This window comes from Propithecus coquereli, unplaced genomic scaffold (assembly GCF_000956105.1).
Source record: "Propithecus coquereli isolate 6110/MARCELLA unplaced genomic scaffold, Pcoq_1.0 Scaffold185, whole genome shotgun sequence".
Lineage (NCBI taxonomy): Eukaryota > Metazoa > Chordata > Mammalia > Primates > Indriidae > Propithecus > Propithecus coquereli.
In genome coordinates this window covers 1146276-1165937 of record NW_012143301.1, presented here as the reverse complement: position 1 = coordinate 1165937, position 19662 = coordinate 1146276, and positions in this window count along the sequence as shown.

Sequence of the window (19662 nt, the reverse complement as noted above, 5' to 3'; positions counted from 1 at the left end):
AAATACTCTTTATTTTGATATTGTTTTGTAAGATTAAAATTTCTGTATCATATGATCCCAGGTCCACATTCTTTATTCATTACTTAGCAAGCATTAAGAACATTATGAGGCTTACAATACTTCTTTAGAGGGTGCTGCCTAAATGCTCTTTATTTTGATGTTGTTTTGTAAGATTAAAATTTTTGTATCATATGATCCCAGGTCCACATTGTTTATTCATTACTTAGCAAGCATTGGGTCATTAGATACAGTTATATCTTTGGATTATTATTTTGATGAATTATCCTTAATTTTCACAGATTCTTTTCTTTCTTCCCTCCTTCCCTCCTTTCCTTCCTTTTTATCCCGTGTAATTCCCCCAGTTAAGCAACTCATTGGTGTCCTTCAGAGAACCTCAGTCTGGGGCTATTACCTGCTCCAGCAGGATAAGAGCCAGATACATAAATTCATCAGAAGATAAAACATACTGACCAACTGACCTTTTAGTCCAGGCTTTGCTGCAACTTTTATTGCAGATGTCTGCATCATTATCACTCTTGAATCAATTGCTTGGTTTTATAACTCTTACTTGGCTCTAAATCTCTAAAACAGAATTTTATTTGTCAAGAGGATGTCTTCACATGTCTTCACTCTCCTACTAGTAGATTAAATTCAGTATGGTCCAAACCAGATTCATCATCCCTCTCCCATTAAACCAATTATTAAAACTATTAATATATTCCCCACTGCTACTAATGGGATCATCATACTGTCAGTTGTGAAAGCCAAACCTGAAGAACATCATCTTAAATTCCACCCTTTCTCCTGCCTTTGCATGTCTCCTCAAGCGAAAGCAGCAGACATACAAAAAGCCCCTAATGCGCCTCAGGCAGTGTGTTAAGTACATTATGTAAATTATTTCATAACATGCTTATAAAGCAGGAATTAACTCCAATTCTGAGAAGAAATTAAATCTAAAGAGATTACAGTTTGTTTGCTCACAATCAGTCAGATAGTAAGAGCTCAATTTTTAATTCAAATCCATCTGGCCATAAATCCATACTCTACCTCCCTAGTTATCTATTTTTCCTGCATATTTCTATTGCCTAGTACCTAGTCCAGCCCAAATCAGGATTCATTTGAAATGAATGTGAGGAAAATAGCCTTTTGATTTTTCTCTGTGCCACCAGGCCCTTATACCTCCAGCTCATTGTTCATGTTAATATTATTCTGTGGATCATGACACTGATGGACAATGTAGGCTAGGTAGTTGGATGGTGGTAAAGCCTAGGATTAAACTATGGCTCTGTCACTTAGTAGGTAAAACTGTAGATATGGGACATTGTAGACGATGTTTAATCCCAGTCCTCTCAACTCTCATACAATAGTAGTACCTATCTCACAGAGCTGTTGTGAGAGGTAAATAAACTAATATGAGTAAAGAATTTAGCTGTGTCCCTATGATATCATAAGCCCTCATTAAATGGTAACTATTACAAGGTAAAAGAAACTAGACACAAAATACCATCTAGTAAATGATTCCATTTATATAAAATGTCCAGAAAAGTCAAACCTATAAAGACAGAAGGTTGATGAATGGTTGCCTCAAGCTGGGGGTGGGAATAGGGAAATGACTGAAAACGGTCATGAGGGATTTTTTGGGGGTCATGAAACTGTCATAAAATTGGATATATAACTCTGTAAATTTACTAAAAATTATTGAATTGTGTAGTATGTAAATTATATCTCAATACGTCTATAAACAGTGAACTATTTTAATATTTTTATTTCTCCTATAAAATCTCAACTTTATAAATAAAATAATACATTTTGAACTTTTAAGTTGAAGCTCCTTAGCACTAATCCCTTCCTCCAGTGTCCTCTATAATCAGACCTCAAACTGTCTTTCTGGCCTTATCTCCTCTCAGTTCCTGGTCATGTACAGTACTACAGCCACTCAAGACTGTTACCCATTTTTTTCACATCTCCCTCTCATGAAAAAATAATTAATCCCCACGTCACTGGCTGTTGAACTCCTCGGTTCTTGTCTTCTTGTGATTAAAGAATGAAAGCAAGAGAGAGTTTTGAAGAGGCAAGCAGCAAAGTTTGTTAAAGCAATAGTTCACTCTTACAGGGGTTAAGAGCAGGGACACCTCCAAGCGGACTGTGGCACTGGGGTTTCTGTGGCATTCCTTTTTCTTCTGTCCGGCCTCTCCTCCTTCCTGATGTTGTCTCTTTGCCTTTTTTCTTGACCAATGGGCATGTTGTCTCCTTCCTGTCATTGGGTAGGGGAGTTTTTCACCTCATATGGTTAGACCCGGATGTGTTGTGGTGCCCAGAGCCCACTGGGGTGGGGGAGGAAAACTGCAATGCATAATGGGCCCAGTGCTGTTTCTGTTGTCTCTTGTGGCAGTTATGGTTATCCTTACTTTGTCATTGTTACAGTATGTTCTCTAACTCAGCGTCCCGTTTGTTCACACTGCCCATTCCCTACTTCCTCTCCTCATGTCTTACTTTCCTACCTGAGCTAACATCCATTCTCAAGGAACCAAGAGAAGTATGAAATTCTTCTGAAGATAATCCAAAATCAAGAAGTTCTGGTAATAGAAATCCAAGGCAAATACTCAGAAAGAGGTCAGAGAAGAGATTTGGACAGACCAACTCTAAAGGGCAACAACAGTGTTGCAAATGAAAGAAGAAGTCATGAGTCAGCAACTGGAGAAAAAGGTGAATAAAAGTTGGTGCAGATCAGTAACAAGCAAGGGCAGCCCAAAATTATTAGGGAGCATTTTGAGGTATCTCTGACTTGCTCACATAAGCCAGCTGATGGGTGCTGTCTGAAGTGGGGTGAGGGTGGTGTCAAGCTGTCATTAAGATAAAACATCTAGGGCTCAAACTTCACGTAAACATTGCATTTTCTCTTGTCAGGCTGTTCTTTCAGTATCAAATATTATTATTACTTTTTGATCAAATATCCTGCTTTTTCTCACAGTTCATGTGTTAGGTAGAATAATGCCCCTCCAAAAATGTCTACATCCTATTTCCTGGAACCAGTGACAATAATGTGTGACATCGCAAGGGTGAATTATGGTTACAAATGGAATTACAATTACTAATCAGCTGACCTTAATATAAGGAAATGATTCCAGTTTATGCAAGTAGGCCCAATGTAATCACAAGCATATTTATAAGAATTATAGAAAGGGAGGCAAAAGAAAAGGAGAGGACAGGAGAGAAGAGGGGAGGGGAGGAGAAGGGAGAGGAAGATTGGAAGATACTGCATTGCTGGCTTAGAAGATGAAGCAAGGGAACACAAGCTGAAGAATGCAAGCAGCCCCTAGAAGCTGGGAGAGATAAGGAAGTGGATTTTCCCTGTATTAGTCTCCTCGAATTGTTGCAACAAATTACCACAAAGTTGGTAGCTTAAAACAACAGAAAGTTGTTCTCTCCCAGATCTTCTGGCTGTGATTCCAAAACCAAAGTGTCAGCAGGGCCACCCTCCCTCTGAAAGTTTTCCCTTGCTTCTTCCAGTATTTGGAGATTCCAGGTGCCCCGTGCCTTGGGGCTGCATGACTCCCATCTCTGCCTTCATCGTCACATGGTCTTCCCCTCTTCTTTGTGTCTTCTCCTCTTCTGTCTCTCCTAAGGACCACTGTCATCAGACTTAGGGTCCAACTGGATAATCCAAGATGAGCTTATCTTGAGATCCTTAACTTAATTACATATGAAATGACCTTATTTCCAAATAAGGTCCCATTCACAGGCTTCAGGGTTTAGGATGTGAACAAATATTTTTTGGGGGGTCACCATGAAACCCACTACACTTCTCTAGAGCCTCTAGAAGGAATGCAGCCCTGCTGACATCTTGATTTTAGCCCAGTGATACCCATTTTAGACTTATGAACTCCAGAGATCTAAGACAATAAATTTGTGTTATTTTAAGCAAGTTTATGGTAATTTGTACAGCAGCAATAAGAAACTATTAGAGTTCATCTCAAATTTTGTTTCCTCCGGCCAAGTGTCTTTTGCTAAAGCTGCTGAGTAGAAAGAACTTTATTTCTACTGAGACTATTAAAATGAAAGAGTATGACTCAGGAACCTCTTTGCTAACTCTTAGGGATTTTTTGCCAGAAAATGAAGCTAATAGTGAGTGTAGAAGTCATTAGGCTATTCATGATATGTTTCCAGTTTTGCTGCATTCTGGGAAAATAGCAGGACTGTACTTCTTGTCCCCACTCCTGAAGGGTAGGTAGGGGTGAATATATGACTTGCTTTGCCAAGGAAATGTGAGCACTATTAATGGATATCACTTATAGGCACATGTTCTAGGAACGAGTGGTGAGTCACCATGTCCTCCAAGTTGATTTTAGGAGAATGCAACAAGATGGAGCCTCCCTCATTTGGGGGCACCAAGTAACCATAAGTTGCACTGGGCATGTAGCATGATCAACAGGCTAGCCAATTACAGTAGGCTAAGGAAAGCCACACAGAAAGGTGGTGAGATATTGGTAGTGGGCATGGGGATACATGGCAGCAGAGAGAGATTGCCTATCAGTCTCTTTCAAGTATTTGGATTCACTAAGCTTTTCAGTTATGTGAATGATTCAATTCCCCATTTCAGACAAAATAATTTTGAGTTGGATTTTTCTCACTTGTAGCCAACCAGTGCTGATCATTGCTAAATATTAATAGTGCTGACCAATATAACTACTTTCTGCTAAATTATTTATTTGATTAGTATTAATTAATTTTTATAAAGTTTTATGTGAGCAAGTATGTTCTAGGCATTATACAAAATATTAAGGATGCAGTAAGTGCTATGACATTGTCTATAAACTGTGTTATCTAAACAGTAGTACTAGTCATGTATGCTTGTTGAGCACTTGAAATGTGACTAAAATGAATTGAGATGTGTTGTACTTATAAAGTAGAACCCAAAGACTTCGTATGGAAAAGAAGAATGCAAACTATCTCATTAATAATTTCAAAATCAATTGCATGTTGGGATGGTAATATTTTGGAAATATGAGGTAAAATATTATATATTAAAATTAATTTCACCTTTTTAAAAATATGGCTCTTACAAAACTTGAAATTACACATATGGTTTTCACTTTATGTCTATTGGATAGTGCTGGTTTATATCCTTGACTTTAATTCTTATAAGAAAAGGGCCTAATCTAAGGAGACAGCAATAGCAAGGGACATTCATTTATTTCTGTTCCAATTTCCTGTACTGTTTCCTATATTTTTCAAATGAATTAGGTAATAGAGATAAAACTGCCCCAATGGACAGTGACTTTCTCTTTATAGCAGCATTATTGGTTTGGAACTCAATAAATATCTAATGAATAAATGAACAAATATATTTAATGAATAATTGAACATATTGAGCAGCACCTATATCATACATTTAAACATTTATTAATATCACTGATGACCAATTATTATACTGTGTTTTGAGTGTGTCTATATATATATTCCATAATATTGTGAATATATAATTAGTAAAAAAAATCATTTTTATTTAGGGAAGATATCACTCCAGCCTAGTGCAAAATACTCTAACAATATCAGAAATTACATATATCATAAACTATTCTCTCAGTTTGTATTAGTCATTCACAGCTTCTTTCTTACTTGCTTACAAACAAGTCAACTCAGATAATACTACTTGTCAGCAACTTTGAATTTGAAAAAGTTCTCCAGATCCTCTAACATTTAGAATGCTATTAAATATTTGTCAAATAATTATATGTATGACAAGTCCATATGACAAGCAGGACATAACTAATATTTATTAACAAATTTTTAGGTACACATTCCATGTATCAGCCACTGTGCTAGTTAATTTATATGAATAATTTCATCCAATGTTTAGAATATTCTCATAAATCCTGTGATTATTTTCACATTTTACCAATGAAGAAACTCACAGAGTTTAACTAATTTGTCCATAGTAGCATATCTAGTGAGTATGGTAGCCAGGATGCAGTTTTAATGTTTATTTTAAGGTCCCTGTTCTACCAGAAAAATTTTGTACATGCATTTAATTATTTATATAATTTAAATACATTTTTGATAACCATTTCCTCAGGAAGTAATGTCATATTTAAAGTAAATATTTAAAATATTCAATAATCACTGTTTGTCTTAACAAATGGCTTCATGAGCAGTTGCAGAAGTTGTTGGAATGAGGACCTCGTTGCGCAACGGTAGCGCATCTGACTCCAGAAGTTGTTGCAATGGTTGAATGGCTAGAGAGGATGTTAAAATACATTCCTCTGAAGGACATCTGTGATTTCTATTATATCAGCAGCTCTTTTCCACTTTTTGTCTATTTGATTTTGTTTGTTTGTTTGTTTTTACAACATTCCCTGGAATTTCCTTTGGAAACCATACCCATTATTTTTGCTCTTAGGATGTGAGAATTTGTGCTTCAAGCCACTGAGTTGTTGCAGGCTAGAAAAATATTATGCGATGGAAAAAGAACCTTAGCTAGGAAAAGAGGATCCTTCAATTCTAATCCAGGCTCTGCCACTAACTGATCGTAAGACCTTTGGAAATTCACCTAAGTTTTCTACAAATAAGGAGGTGGATCTCCAGCTGATCTCTCAGAGGAAAAGTTCAGCATTGATTCTGTGACCTTTCTTCAGGGAAAGCTTAAAGATTTGATCCTCTCAGAATTGTTGGAGTTTATCTAGATCAGACTCAGGATGATTGAGAATTCAGACCAAGCACCTGTACCTCATTTTTTAAATTGTTTATTGGATAGCATGAAATCAATATTGATCTGATGAATAGCAATTCATGAGAGAGCATAGAAAAGAGAAGATGGCAAAATATCAAAGAATCATTCAAAAGAATTTGGTGGAGTTGAAGTATATAAATCTTCAGATTGAAAGCACTTTCATGTGCCAAGAAATGAATGAAAAAGTCTCACTCCTAGACAAGCTTTTGTGTAATTTTAGAACCAAAGGAATAAAGACAAGGTCCTAATAGTTTTCAGAGAGAAATAGATAGGTCATCTACAGAGCAATTATCAGTCTGGTACCAGCCTGCTCATCAACAACATTGGATACTTGCTAGTCATGGAGCAAAGCTCTCAGACGTGTGAAATAAATAGATTTTTGAACTAAAAGTCTACCTCTAGCAAAACTATCATTCAAATCTTTGAAATAAACACATCTTTAGACATGCAAGGGTAAATAAATAATCCCTAAAATTTACAAATAAAAAAATGACATACAAGATAGAATTTAGGGGTATGGAAAGAACAACAAAAGAATGTTCTAAAAGAATTAATTTTTTTTTCCTCCAAGATGGTGGATTAGAGGCTTTGTTAGCATGCCTTATCCATTTAGAAATAGCAAAATAGTGTTTAGAGATTCACACTGTGAACTTTTATCCAAAGGGAACACAGGCGCTCAACAGAAAAGCAAAGGAAACTTTGAATATTTTGAAAGAAGCAGCAGGCAGCAGCCTGCGCCATGTGTCCAGTGGAAAACTGTGAGTCTTTAGAGCACGAAAAGCGGTAGAGAGTGTCTCTGAGATATACATTCCCACTGGGGAGCTGGGCAATCCAAGCCACAGGGGAGCTCCTTAAACCTACGCAGAATTGGATCTGACTTGGTGAGCAGTGGGGATTATGGCCCAATAAAGAAAAGCCATTTCCAATCCTAGCTCATAGGGGACCTCACAGAAATCTGCCAGCCAACATGGGTGGCAGTTATAGGTTGGAAGAGGCTCCAAACTGAGATTTATGACCTAATCTCAAGCAGAGGTGAGTCCCCACAGTCAGAACAGAGAGGTGAATGTGAAGTGGGCTCATGCTATAGGTACGAAAGTTGGGCACTCCTCCCGTTGTGGGACCAGACATGGATGGGTGCGGCCTGGGCATCATTGTTTCTGTCCCAGATAGGGAGTCTTGAGGCCCCTGGCAATTTCTTGATCTGAGCACAGACTGCTTGGGACTCAGCTGGCGGTTTGAGCTTGCTGCAAGTGGCAGCCTGCAGGAGGAATACCTGCCAGGTCAAGGGTGTGGGAGCTGGGTGGGTCCCACTACCTCCTGCTAACCTGTGTAGCCTGGACTGCCCTTCTCTCCCCATGTGTGCTCTTTGGCGCAGTGGAGGAGGTTACACTCCTCCCTGGAACATTACCCCAGCAGACAGATAACGGTCCTTCAATCCGCACTGGGGTCCCCACTTGTACCTGCCACTGAGGAGCCTAACCATGGGCTTCCTGGGCCCAGACCTATCTGGATTTGAGCCCCTCCACCTGCCTCACTGGCAGAACATGGGATAGGGACTCCTGGAAATTCCATCACCTGGAACATCCCAGTATTTCTCCTGGTTAAAAAAGGTCAAGCATAAATCCCACGGCCACTACCACACCTGGCTTTCTCCTCTAAGTGCCACCTACTGGGTCAGAAGGTCAACCTGCACAGCCCATTAAAACATCTGCTGGCACAATTGGACAGCATTTGGGAAGGAGACAAGCTGTATCCAACCCCCTTCCCCCTCCCCTTGTAACCACTGGCCACACTACCCTGGCTACTCGGGAGGCCTTGAGGTTGTTCACCCACCCAGTACATCACTACTATAGCTGGCATTTAAGAAAGCCACACCACTAAGGCTATTTATAACCAAGTAAATATTACAGGGTATATGCCACTGACCTGCCACCGCCAGGGTACTTGTGCCTGCTTTTGGGGGACCTAAGGGTGGGCCAGCCCAGTCCAACATTGCCCCACTCTGGGCTGAGAGCGGAGGTCAGGCTACTGTGCATCCCATAGACCAGTCCATGGTCTGAGGCACCAGAAACTTCTCCAGGTAAACAAAGATTAAGCATATACCTACTGCTGGCACTGCTGCCAACTTTTACCTGCTAGCATTACCTACTGGCCTAAAGTTCGAACTGCACAACCCAATACAAAATTTGCTGACACAAGTACACAGCACTTGGGAATGAGATAAACTTCCCCCTTTCCGCACCATTCAGGGAGGGGCCCATATGGCATTGTTCTGGATTCCCGTTGTAACTTAAAGGGAAACTTTCACAATGTCCAGAGCCCTTGACGTCCTCCAAATGAAGGAGAAAGATGTCCTCAAATTCCTTGCAGCAGGAACCCACCTAGGTGGCACCAACCTTGACTTCCAAATGGAACAGTACATCTACAAAAGGAAAAGTGACAGCATCTACATCATAAATCTGAAGAGGACCTGGGAGAAGCTTCTGTTGGCAGGTCGTGCCATTGTTGCCATCGAAAACCCTACTAATGTCACTGTTGTATCCTCCAGGAATACTGGCCAGCGAGCTGTACAGTAGTTTGCTGCTGCCGCTGGAGCCACTCCTAGTGCTGGCCGTGTCACTCCAGGAGGGTTGGCAGCAGCGGGTGGGTGAGTCAGAGCCAAGGACCTGCCAAAGAGCAGACTCCATACCCTGGGGCTCTGTGGAATCAAGGGGCCTCAATCCCTGAGAACCATTTTCTAGTTGGAAAGGGAAAGGGAAAGGGAACTAGATACCCAGACCTCCTGCAGAGGGGCCCATGTCAGACCTTTGCTTGCCGGCAAACTTCACCCTTTATCTTTCGCCCACAGAAAAATACATAATTAAAACTTTACATTACTAGGTTAACTTTTTTAAAAAATTTGCCTTTAAAATATGAAATGGAATAATAAATGAAATACGTTATAAAAAATAAAAGTAGAGTCTTTAAGCTTTAGTCACTAAGTATTTTTGACTTTATGTGGTCATTGCAGATTGTTGTGATTCTGACCCCAGCTGACTTTCTATGGAGATAGGGCCAAAGGCATGGACCTATAGCCAGCACAGATGGCTTCCGAGTGCAGATTGCTGCAGTTTAACCTTGAATTTGTAGTTCAAGGCAAGGGCCTCAGCAAAGGCAGTGTCTTTGGCAGGTGCTAAGGCCTCAGGCTGCATGCAGGCTGTAGTTTATTATGATGTAGGCACAGCTTGGCCTGGTATCACTGGCTAGGCTAAAGTGGGATTATTACCTGCATGTACACAACAAGACAGCAAAGTTAAATATAAGCCACCGAAGACTAGGGAGCTTCTAGGATTTTCTTGCCTCAGGTGGCAGTAGGTGGCCCTCCATTCTGTATTCAGAGCACAGGCTGGAACTATGGAGCCCTTGACCTTAAACTACATGTCTGGACTGATTATTATTGGTCCAAGGGCTTGATACTATAGTAGGAAATACTAAACAATGTTGGAGTGAGTTTCAAAATGATAATTATTGTAGCTGGGCATGTGGATTTCAAAATGCCCAAGAAATTTATGGGATGGAAAAGAAGGCAATTGTCTAGACTTTAGAGGACCAAATGGCTGAAGTACTGGCCCTAGCTGGGGACGCCTGTCTCAGCACCCTCACTACCATTGATTAAGAACCTGAGCAGGGAAGAAAGGTATCATTATTTAGTTCCTTTCAGATATTGCAATAGTGTATGTTCATGTGTAATGCATTAATATATATACATATATAAATAAATGAGTATATATATATTACACAGATGCATTTAAACATACTATGTATGCACATGTATGTATATACACACATATAAGGTATGATCCATATACACACTTGTATATATCATATATATATACATATCTCATATATAGCATATACTATATATTCACACACATATACACACATATATGTGTAAGTTGTTAAAATCAAAATGGAGTCACTACTATTAAACAAAAACCTTGACAAATAAAGCCAAGGAAGTCCATGAAGAGATGAGTCTTATGCTTATATGCCTGATAACAAAAACTATCACAAAAGACTGCAAAATCCACAAACTTACACAAAAAGTACTTCTGTGAAGATGTCTGCTCAGCAACTGCCTGTCCAACCTGGGACTGGCGTCACCCTTGTTATTGATCTTTTGTAATTATTTGAAAACAGTTGTGAAATCCTCCTTATTTTTTCCTTTAAAATCTTTGTCTGCCCTTATCTCCCTGAATATGCACATACTTTACTATGGCACATGTATTCCCATTATAGTGATTTATTCCCAAATAGATATCTTTTTTTTAAAGCGCCTCTCTGTATTATTTTGTTGACATACACATACATATACATACATATACATGTATATGCACATATATATATGTTTTATCTGGATTATGGGGTTGCTAGTGATATTTTATTATCTTTCTTTATATCTTTATGCCTTTCCACACTTCCACTTTTTTTCTATGTTGAAGTGACCAAGTTCAGTTGTCACTATCGGTTGTGTCCTTTCTCTTCCTTTCCATATGCTGCCCTTTATTTTCATAGAATGTCTTCAGAAAATTAATGAGAACTTATTTCAATGCACTTTTTGACTATTTTACTCTTTGTTCACTCCCATTATAGTGTGACCCACTTGAGAGAAACAGTCATATCTTAATTCAAGTTTTTTATCCAGTGCACATAACAGCATACCTTGCATACAATGAGCACTTAAATATTTGTTGACATTAGATCCTACTTCATGAAAACCTATGTCTGGTAATTGTGTAGCACTGCATTGAAATAATTGCAGAAAACGGGAAAAACAACACACCCAGATACATGCAATGAGGTAATTCCACACAATGGTCATGCACTAGTTCAGTAAGGTTGTTAAAAAAGGCCTAAAAACAAAACCATATTCTGCGAAGCAGTCGATGTAGAACAGGTCCTGGTGTACCACATCTGATTTAAGGTCAAATAAGGGGAGCATGTTTGAAATGAAGCCTATGCAAAATGGTTATGGAAACATAGACTGAGATGTGCTTAATATTTCCTTAGGGGCCGTAACAACTTCTCTTACAAATCAACAAATCCTATTATCACGTCCCTTGAGAGACTAGAGGATTGAGTAACAGGCTAGAGATGTGAAACTTTTGAACTCGTTTTCAGTTTGAGGAGCAAATCAGGCACCTGATAATGTGATGTGCTGCTCCAATCTCTGTAGGGCCTCAGAGTGGCAGCCGTCAGCCTTGGGAGCACATTGGAATCACCTGGAAGCTGTAAGGGCTATTAGTCCTGATTCCACCACCAGAGCTGCTGATTTAATTGACCTAGTATGCAGCCTGAGCATCCAGCGGTTTAAAAACTCCTCAGGTGATTCTAAAATGCAGCCAAGATGGAAAATCACCACTTGAGGGTCTTTTGGAGGTTTTAATGTATTGTTTCTCTAGCTGTAGGTTGTCCCAAACGGACATACCTACTTCCTGCAGACTGAAGCAAAATCACACAGGTTGGTCATAGTTGGTCTGGAATTAAGAAGGGAACTTCTTTTTCACCTTAGGGCTTTCATACCCAGTTTACTACTGTTCTCTGAGGCACCACCTCCCAAGAAAAATGTGCTTTTATCACAGAGATCGTTAACCTGTTCCATGGACGTGAAGGAATTGGGGACGAACGGTGTGCTAAAAATTAGAAAGAAAAAAATTACCTTTGAGTATGGAGACTCCATTTTTCTTTTCTCACATGAAATATTAATGGTTGAATAGAGTCTCATCTATAACAGCTGGATTTTAAAATTGTGGAAAAGCATCATGTCAAAAGGTATTATAAATTGTAAAAGCTATAAAAAGCAAAGTGCATTTATGAATCTAAGTAAGATAGGCATTCTTTTGAAAGGAAGTGCGCACGTCTCATTTTAATTATTTAACACACAGAAAATGTTTAGTGCACTTGAGAATTTGCTATTCTTCACGATAGCTCTGTGTCTCCTCCAGGGCTCATTGCCCAAAGACTGGGGTGACTGTTTTATGGCTTCAGCATATGGCAATAGTTTGCTTTGTCCATCTCACCACTTCCGAGACATTTATCGCCATATTCTCTGGCCCGTGGTGTTTGAACATCTAGAAGGTCATCCTGATAACTGCGCTTGGATCCCAGAGCTACTTAGGCATCACAGCTCAGTCTTTTTTTTTTTTAATACTGCTGATGGACTCTTCACTGATCAGTTTTTATGTTTGGCCCAGGAGCAGTAAAAGTGACACTCACGCTGAAAGTGGTTGATCCTTAGCTATTCTTTCTGACTATGAACCATGTCAGTAATGTTACATTTCCTGTTGGCCATAAGGGAGTTAGAGAACTATATGAGCCGTCATTTAGGTAATGAAATATAACTATATTGTTGAGTAAACTACAGCTATGGGAAGTTAAATAAACCTACAGTGTGTTGAATCAACCTACAGCTTGAAAGAGGTTTGCTTGTTAATCTAAAGAGCTGTTCAAATCTGTGATGCTGCTGAAAATCAAGGGCAAAATTGCCATTGAATGGTTTGAAAGCAGAGAAACCACCCTTTCTTTAAATGCATATTAATTACAGGCATATGGAAGTTGCCCTGATTCCATCTTCATAGGTTATGGCTATTCTATCTTTGTCATACCTCTTATTATTGTCATCTTTCTCTCTCCATGAAAACTATGCATATCTACCATTGGGTAAGGTATAATTAATTTCAGATCAATAGTTAATGGTACATAATTCTTATTTTTGTGTAGTTTTTTTGCTTCCAATATAAAGAATAACCATATAGTACCTCAATTTCTTAAATGGTCCCAGTAAATAATCTCTACTCCTGCAGTTCCAATGACCACATACACTTCACATTCTTATTAGCCCTAGGAAAATCCCATTTTCCAAGCAAAATTGTTCTTAAAAATCTTATCTTCCACACATTATAGTACCGCTAAGGGTATTCTCTGTTCTAGCCTTTATGGAGACCTGAATTCTTTCCTTTTTTCTACTCCCATGGACTTTTGAAGTTATGTTTATGTAATGGAGATTAAGCACATAAGAGTTATAAAACTAATCTAAAATGGTAAGAACTTTGGAATATTCAGAAGCTCTTGTAGCTCCTTATTTGCATTTGTTATACTCTACTTGCATGCAGTAATTAGCAATGAATGAATAAGCATTGTTATATTGAGGAAAGGGAATGCTTTTATACTGTTGTTGGAAATGTAAACTGATATAGCCACTGTAGAAAACAGAATGGAGGTTCCTCAAAAAAATTAAAAATATAATTACCATATTATCTAGCAATATCACCTTTGGGAATATATCCAAAGGAAATGAAATCATTATTTTGAAGAGGTATCTGCACTCCCATGTTCATGAGCATTAGTCACAATAGCCAAGATATAAAAACAACCTAAATGTCCACCAACAGATGAGTGGATAATGTGGTATATATACACAATGAATACTATTAAGTCTTTAAAAAGAAGAAAATCCTAACATTTCCAGCAACACAGATGAACTGGAGGACATTAAGCTAAGTGAAATAAGCCAGACACAGAAAGATAAATGCTTCATGATCTCACTTACATGTGGAATCTAAAAAAGTTTAATTTATAAAAGCAGAGAGTAGAATAGTGGTTGCCAGGGGCTGGGAGAGGTGGAAAGGGGGAGATACTGGTCAAAGGGTACAAAGTCTCAGTTATTCAGGATGAATAAATTCTGGAAATCTATGTAGAGCATGGTGATTATAGTTAATAACACTGTACTGTACACTTGAAAGTTGCTGAAAGAATAGATCTTAAGTGTTCTCACCAGACTCACACACACACACACACATACACGCATATACACACAATGGTAGCTATGTGGGGTGACATATGTTAATTATCCTGATTGTGATAATATTGTATATGTATATCAAAACATTATGTTGTATACCATAGATATAATTTTAATTTGTCAATTATACATCAATAAAGATGGAAACATTTTTGAAAAATTGTAAACCCCAGATATTCAGTTTTGCATTGTATAAAATTATAAACGAAACCATAGGCATAAGTTTCAAAGGTATTTAAGAGAAAATTTAAGTGAAGAAATTGTCACAAGTGACTTTGAGAGTGTAAAGCACTGAATGAGACTGTATTTGGATTAAAAAGAAAATGGGGACATTTAGAAAATATTTATATAGTTTTATCTCAAAAGTTTCAAGTTGCATCTATGCTTATGTATAGCCGGCTTTTGTCAAATTTTTTATGGTTAAAGAGAAACTCTTTTTCAGCCCTACTAATATGTCCTTTTATGTGGAGGGAGTGAACTGGTATAACTCATGGGCTCTCTACCTTTACACTGACCCCACCCTGGCCAAGGTTACTGAATTCTCTATATTGTAAGAACAAACTTCCTTTTGTTCCTCTTGGAAGCAAGCCTACATCCAAGTTCTCTTCTGTACCCCCATGCCATGAAACTTACCCAGAATGATTAAATGCTGATTATGACTTCATTGAACTTATTATAATTTATTCAATAAGTTTTTAAAAGTGTAGGTTTTTATTTCATCTTGAAAAGCACCTGATACTCTTCTGTGTATATTTTATTTTATTTTTAGTTAAAATAAATGATTCTACCAGTCTTATTTTAAGGCCCCTGGCATAGAATCTATTTCTTCCACAGCAAGAAAACCTTAAAAATATAAAATACTGATATGACCATAAGGAGATGGTAATAACTGGAGGTGGGCTGACTCTCTAAAGTCAGGCATGTTCTAAACGCCATCCAGAGGGCAGAGTGTGCAGTGGAATCTCTAAAGTCCAGCTGAAGCCTGTGTTTGGGGAAGAAGAAAGCACTTAGTTCTCATCTGGTCCTAACCCCAAAAGGTCTGTCTGATATGTTATCATGTGGAATAGGTTTCCAGAGCAGAGCCTAATTTCTGGAGGGACTGAGAGAGAAAACAGGGCACCATAGACCAAATGAGATGTAGGGCCATTGGATAGGGACAAAAAACAGGGACCAAGTTATTAGGACTCGAATTTATTGCAGAAGTGTGTATGTCACAGTGTTGTATAAGGTAATTATAGCCACTGTAATAGCAACAAATATTTGTGGTTTTTATTTTTTTAAAAATGTTATTTTTCACTCAAATTTAAAATTAGTGTTTCTGATTGATGAGTATCTCTCTCCTTTAAGCAGTGATTCAGAAACCTACACTCTTTGCATATTAAGATTCTGTCAGTTTTATCATGGGAGTTTCAAGGTTGTCATGCCCATGTGCACACAGCAGGCAAGAGAGGGGAAATTGAATGAAGGGATCATGAGTAAGAGATTTTCATGGGCCAGGGATGAAAGTGACATACATAACTTCAACCACACTCCACTGGACAGAACTCAGTGGCATGGCTGAAGTTAACTGGGAAATGGGACATTAGCCATTCCGTGGGTAATGGGGCCTGTGGTGTAGCCGTGTGCCCGCAAAGAAGAAAACAGGAGTTTGATGAGCAGTTAGCCAAACTTTGGCACACTCAGGAACTATTATAGAATTAGGGAAAGAATCCATGAGGCTTGGTAATGATTTTAAAGAGTGCTATGGTCTGAATGCTGGCATCATCCCAAAATTCATGTTGGAATCTAATATCCAAGGTGATAGTATAAAGAGGTGGAACCTTTTGTGAATTTATTAAGTCATAAGAGTTCCCTGCTCATGAATGGGATTAGTGCTCTTACAAAGGAGGTCAAAGAGTGCTTCCTTGTCCTGTCCACCATGTGAGGATGCAGCAACAAGGTGCCATCTATGATCAGAGAGTGAGTCCTTATCAGACAGAATCTGACAGCGCCCTGATTTTGTACTTTCTGGTCTCCAGAACTATGAGCAATAAATTTCTGTTGTTAATAAAATAAATAAATAAATAAATAAATTTTCCACCTTAAGGTATTTTATGATTGTAGCCCAATGGACTAAGACAAAGAACTCCTGACTTTGACATTCTTATTTTTCCTCTTTCTTTACAGGGAAGAATAGTCCCAGAATCTTGGGAAGGGCTAAATCAACAAGGAGACTTAGTGGCCAAGTCTTACAGCTTGTGAAGGCAAAAAAAAAAAAGCCACAAAGAGATGTTGCATCTACAAATCGAATGTTAACTAAAACTAACTCTACTAGTCAAAAGGATGTGAATGACAGATGAACTAGAGAGTCTAGAAGGGGTCAAAGAGTATTGTTGAGGAAGTATGTATTGGAGGATATAGCCTCAGAGATATTCTCAATGATAATAGAAGAAATGGCTGCTGATAAAAGTAATGCCATATTCATAAGAAAATGGAAATTTGGCGAGTGCTTTCTTATGAAAACTATAAAATAATTTCTTCTAACTAAAACAGTTCCACTTCATTAATTTTCCTACTGAAAGTGTACAATCCTGGTTGACTTATGGACATTCATATCACTTTGACTACTAACATCTGCCCTAATTTTGCCATCAGCAGAATAAACAGCCACCATTGAAATCTTCAATTTCATTCTATCAACCTTAAGAGTTAAGCAATAGCTTTCTCTATGGCTTTTCCTTTTTGTGCTTTTAAGCATACATGCATTTTGTTTGTTTGTTTCAAAATTACTCTATTTCTTAGATTTAAGGCACTAACACTTTTCTCCATTCACTTGTCATTTGCTCTGGAAAATAAAGTCCCTGTAACTTGGGCTGATTCCAGTGTACAGGAGGCACAATGGGACCACAGGCAGTGGGACGACAGGAGTATCAGGGTCCCTGTAATAGTACCAAGCAGTATCCTCACATCTCTGGGCAGGGTGTGAAAACTCACTTCTGCACCTCCTTTTACAACGCACTCATAAATCTGTGGATTGCTAGAATGAAGCAGCAATATAGAGAGACATATTCCTTTTGCGACATCCAAAATGCCAGCTGGTTGTTTTCTTAACCAGTGTTCATCTGATCCATTTCCTGGGCATTGTGACTCTGCAGCAATCCATGAGGGGGAAATGGTTGCTTAATTGCCCAGAAGAATTCCCTAGAAATGCTTCAGTTGTGACAACTTGTATTCCTCTGCCCATGATCCGTGAATAACAAAACAATTGAAAATGAAAGTTGAACTGAAAATATTACAAGGCCATCTCAAGTCAAAATAAAGCACAGCATTAAAATAATTATTTGAATAAATCATGCATCTTTTCCCCCAAATACTCATCATTTTCATAACTCAGTTTGAAGCTCTCTAATACTTGAGAATAAAATATAATTTAGTTATTTTGTTTACTTCAAGTGTGAACATATTCAGCCAATGGGAATAAAATACCAGGAATATCCTGCTTGCTCACCTCATTCATCTCTCACCCAAGTCTGTGGATCGTTTTGCTTAAAGACACCTGCCTACCACGAAAGGAGTCCTGGATTAAAGGTCAGACTGCTTGGGTTCATACAGCCAGCCCCTCTGTCCTCAGCTATCACTTAGCTTACGGCTAAGTCACTCCATTTCTCTGCATCTCATATATAAAGTGGGGAAGATGGGATAGTCCAGAGTTTCAACTGATTGTGTGATTCTATACTTCTATTTGGTCCTGTTAAAAAGAAAGTCTCTAAGAGTGTGTTTCAATGCAGCGTCCAGAATGTGTGTCTTCATTTTAAAACTTACGTTGTTGACATTTAATTCCCTTTGGCTGAGTCTGACCAAAATATCTTTAAAAAAGAATCTGTTTTCTTTTGAATTATTATATAACAATATATAGAAAGGAGACCTTTCTAAAATCTGTCCTCTGCCTATACCCCCTCATTTCCCCCCTGTATATAGCTAACTATTTGGGTACTGCAGACTAAGCAAGCAAGTTTTACTATAATTCAGTTAATGTTTATTCCTAAATTTTTTTCTCCTTAAGTGAGATTATTAACATGTAAACACTTTGCAAGGTTTAAAAAGTATCATACAATATTTAGTTTCATTGACTGCTTTAGCATTCTATGATTTAGACCAAGTCAACTGGTGCTTAAGTGTAACAACAATACGTGCTTTCTTATTCCATTCTGTTTTCAAAGTAAACTTTCTGTCTCTTTCCCTCCAGGGTATGTTCACATCATTTCTAGAAGTGTAAATTTATACTCTTCTTCCAGAGGAAATTGAAACTGGTCTCCTTGAGTATATTTTTAATGGTGGCCAGAAGAAATCAAGCTTCTATATCTAGACTGAAATGATCAGGGGTATAAACGTGAATTGAAACGAGGACATTTAAATTTTCAGAATGCAGAGACATGTTTTAATTTATTCCGGAATAAATTTAATTATTACCAAGGCATTATGTGACTTTAACAAAGATAATACCCTCTAAAATGAACACATGGCCTGTCATCTTTTTGTGATCTACAATGAGGAAAGTGAGCTGCTTTGTATAACAATCAGTGACAACAGTATTATCTCTCTTATTGTGTGCTAATGAGGTCACCTTTCAGATGTTTCACAATCATGAGCTCCACATGTCAATTCAATCTTGGCTTCTCCGTGAAGAAAGTTAAACTAATAGAGTTTTTCTTCAGTTTCAAAGGTATAAAGTGATGATGGTAATAGTAGCTACATTGGATGGAAATTATGGTTTGAACACTTAAACTTCAGTTTCCTCAGGAAGTAAAAGCTCGTAAGTTCCCAGCATGGTAGTAGATGGTGTGTGTGTGTGTGTGTGTGAGATAATTTCTAATCTTTAAAAAATTGTTTAAAGTATAAATTATTCCTATTTCATAGTTGTGGGAACTAGCACTTGGAATGTTTAAATTTCTTCAGTGTCTCACACTTAGCAAACGTTGAACCAGGATTTCTACCCAGAACCGTCTGACTCCAAAACCTTTCAACCCGTCCCCTGTGCTGTTCACAATGGTAGGGACCAGCCATATTTTGAGCAACCGAAATGTGACTTGTCCAAATTGAGATTTTGAAGACT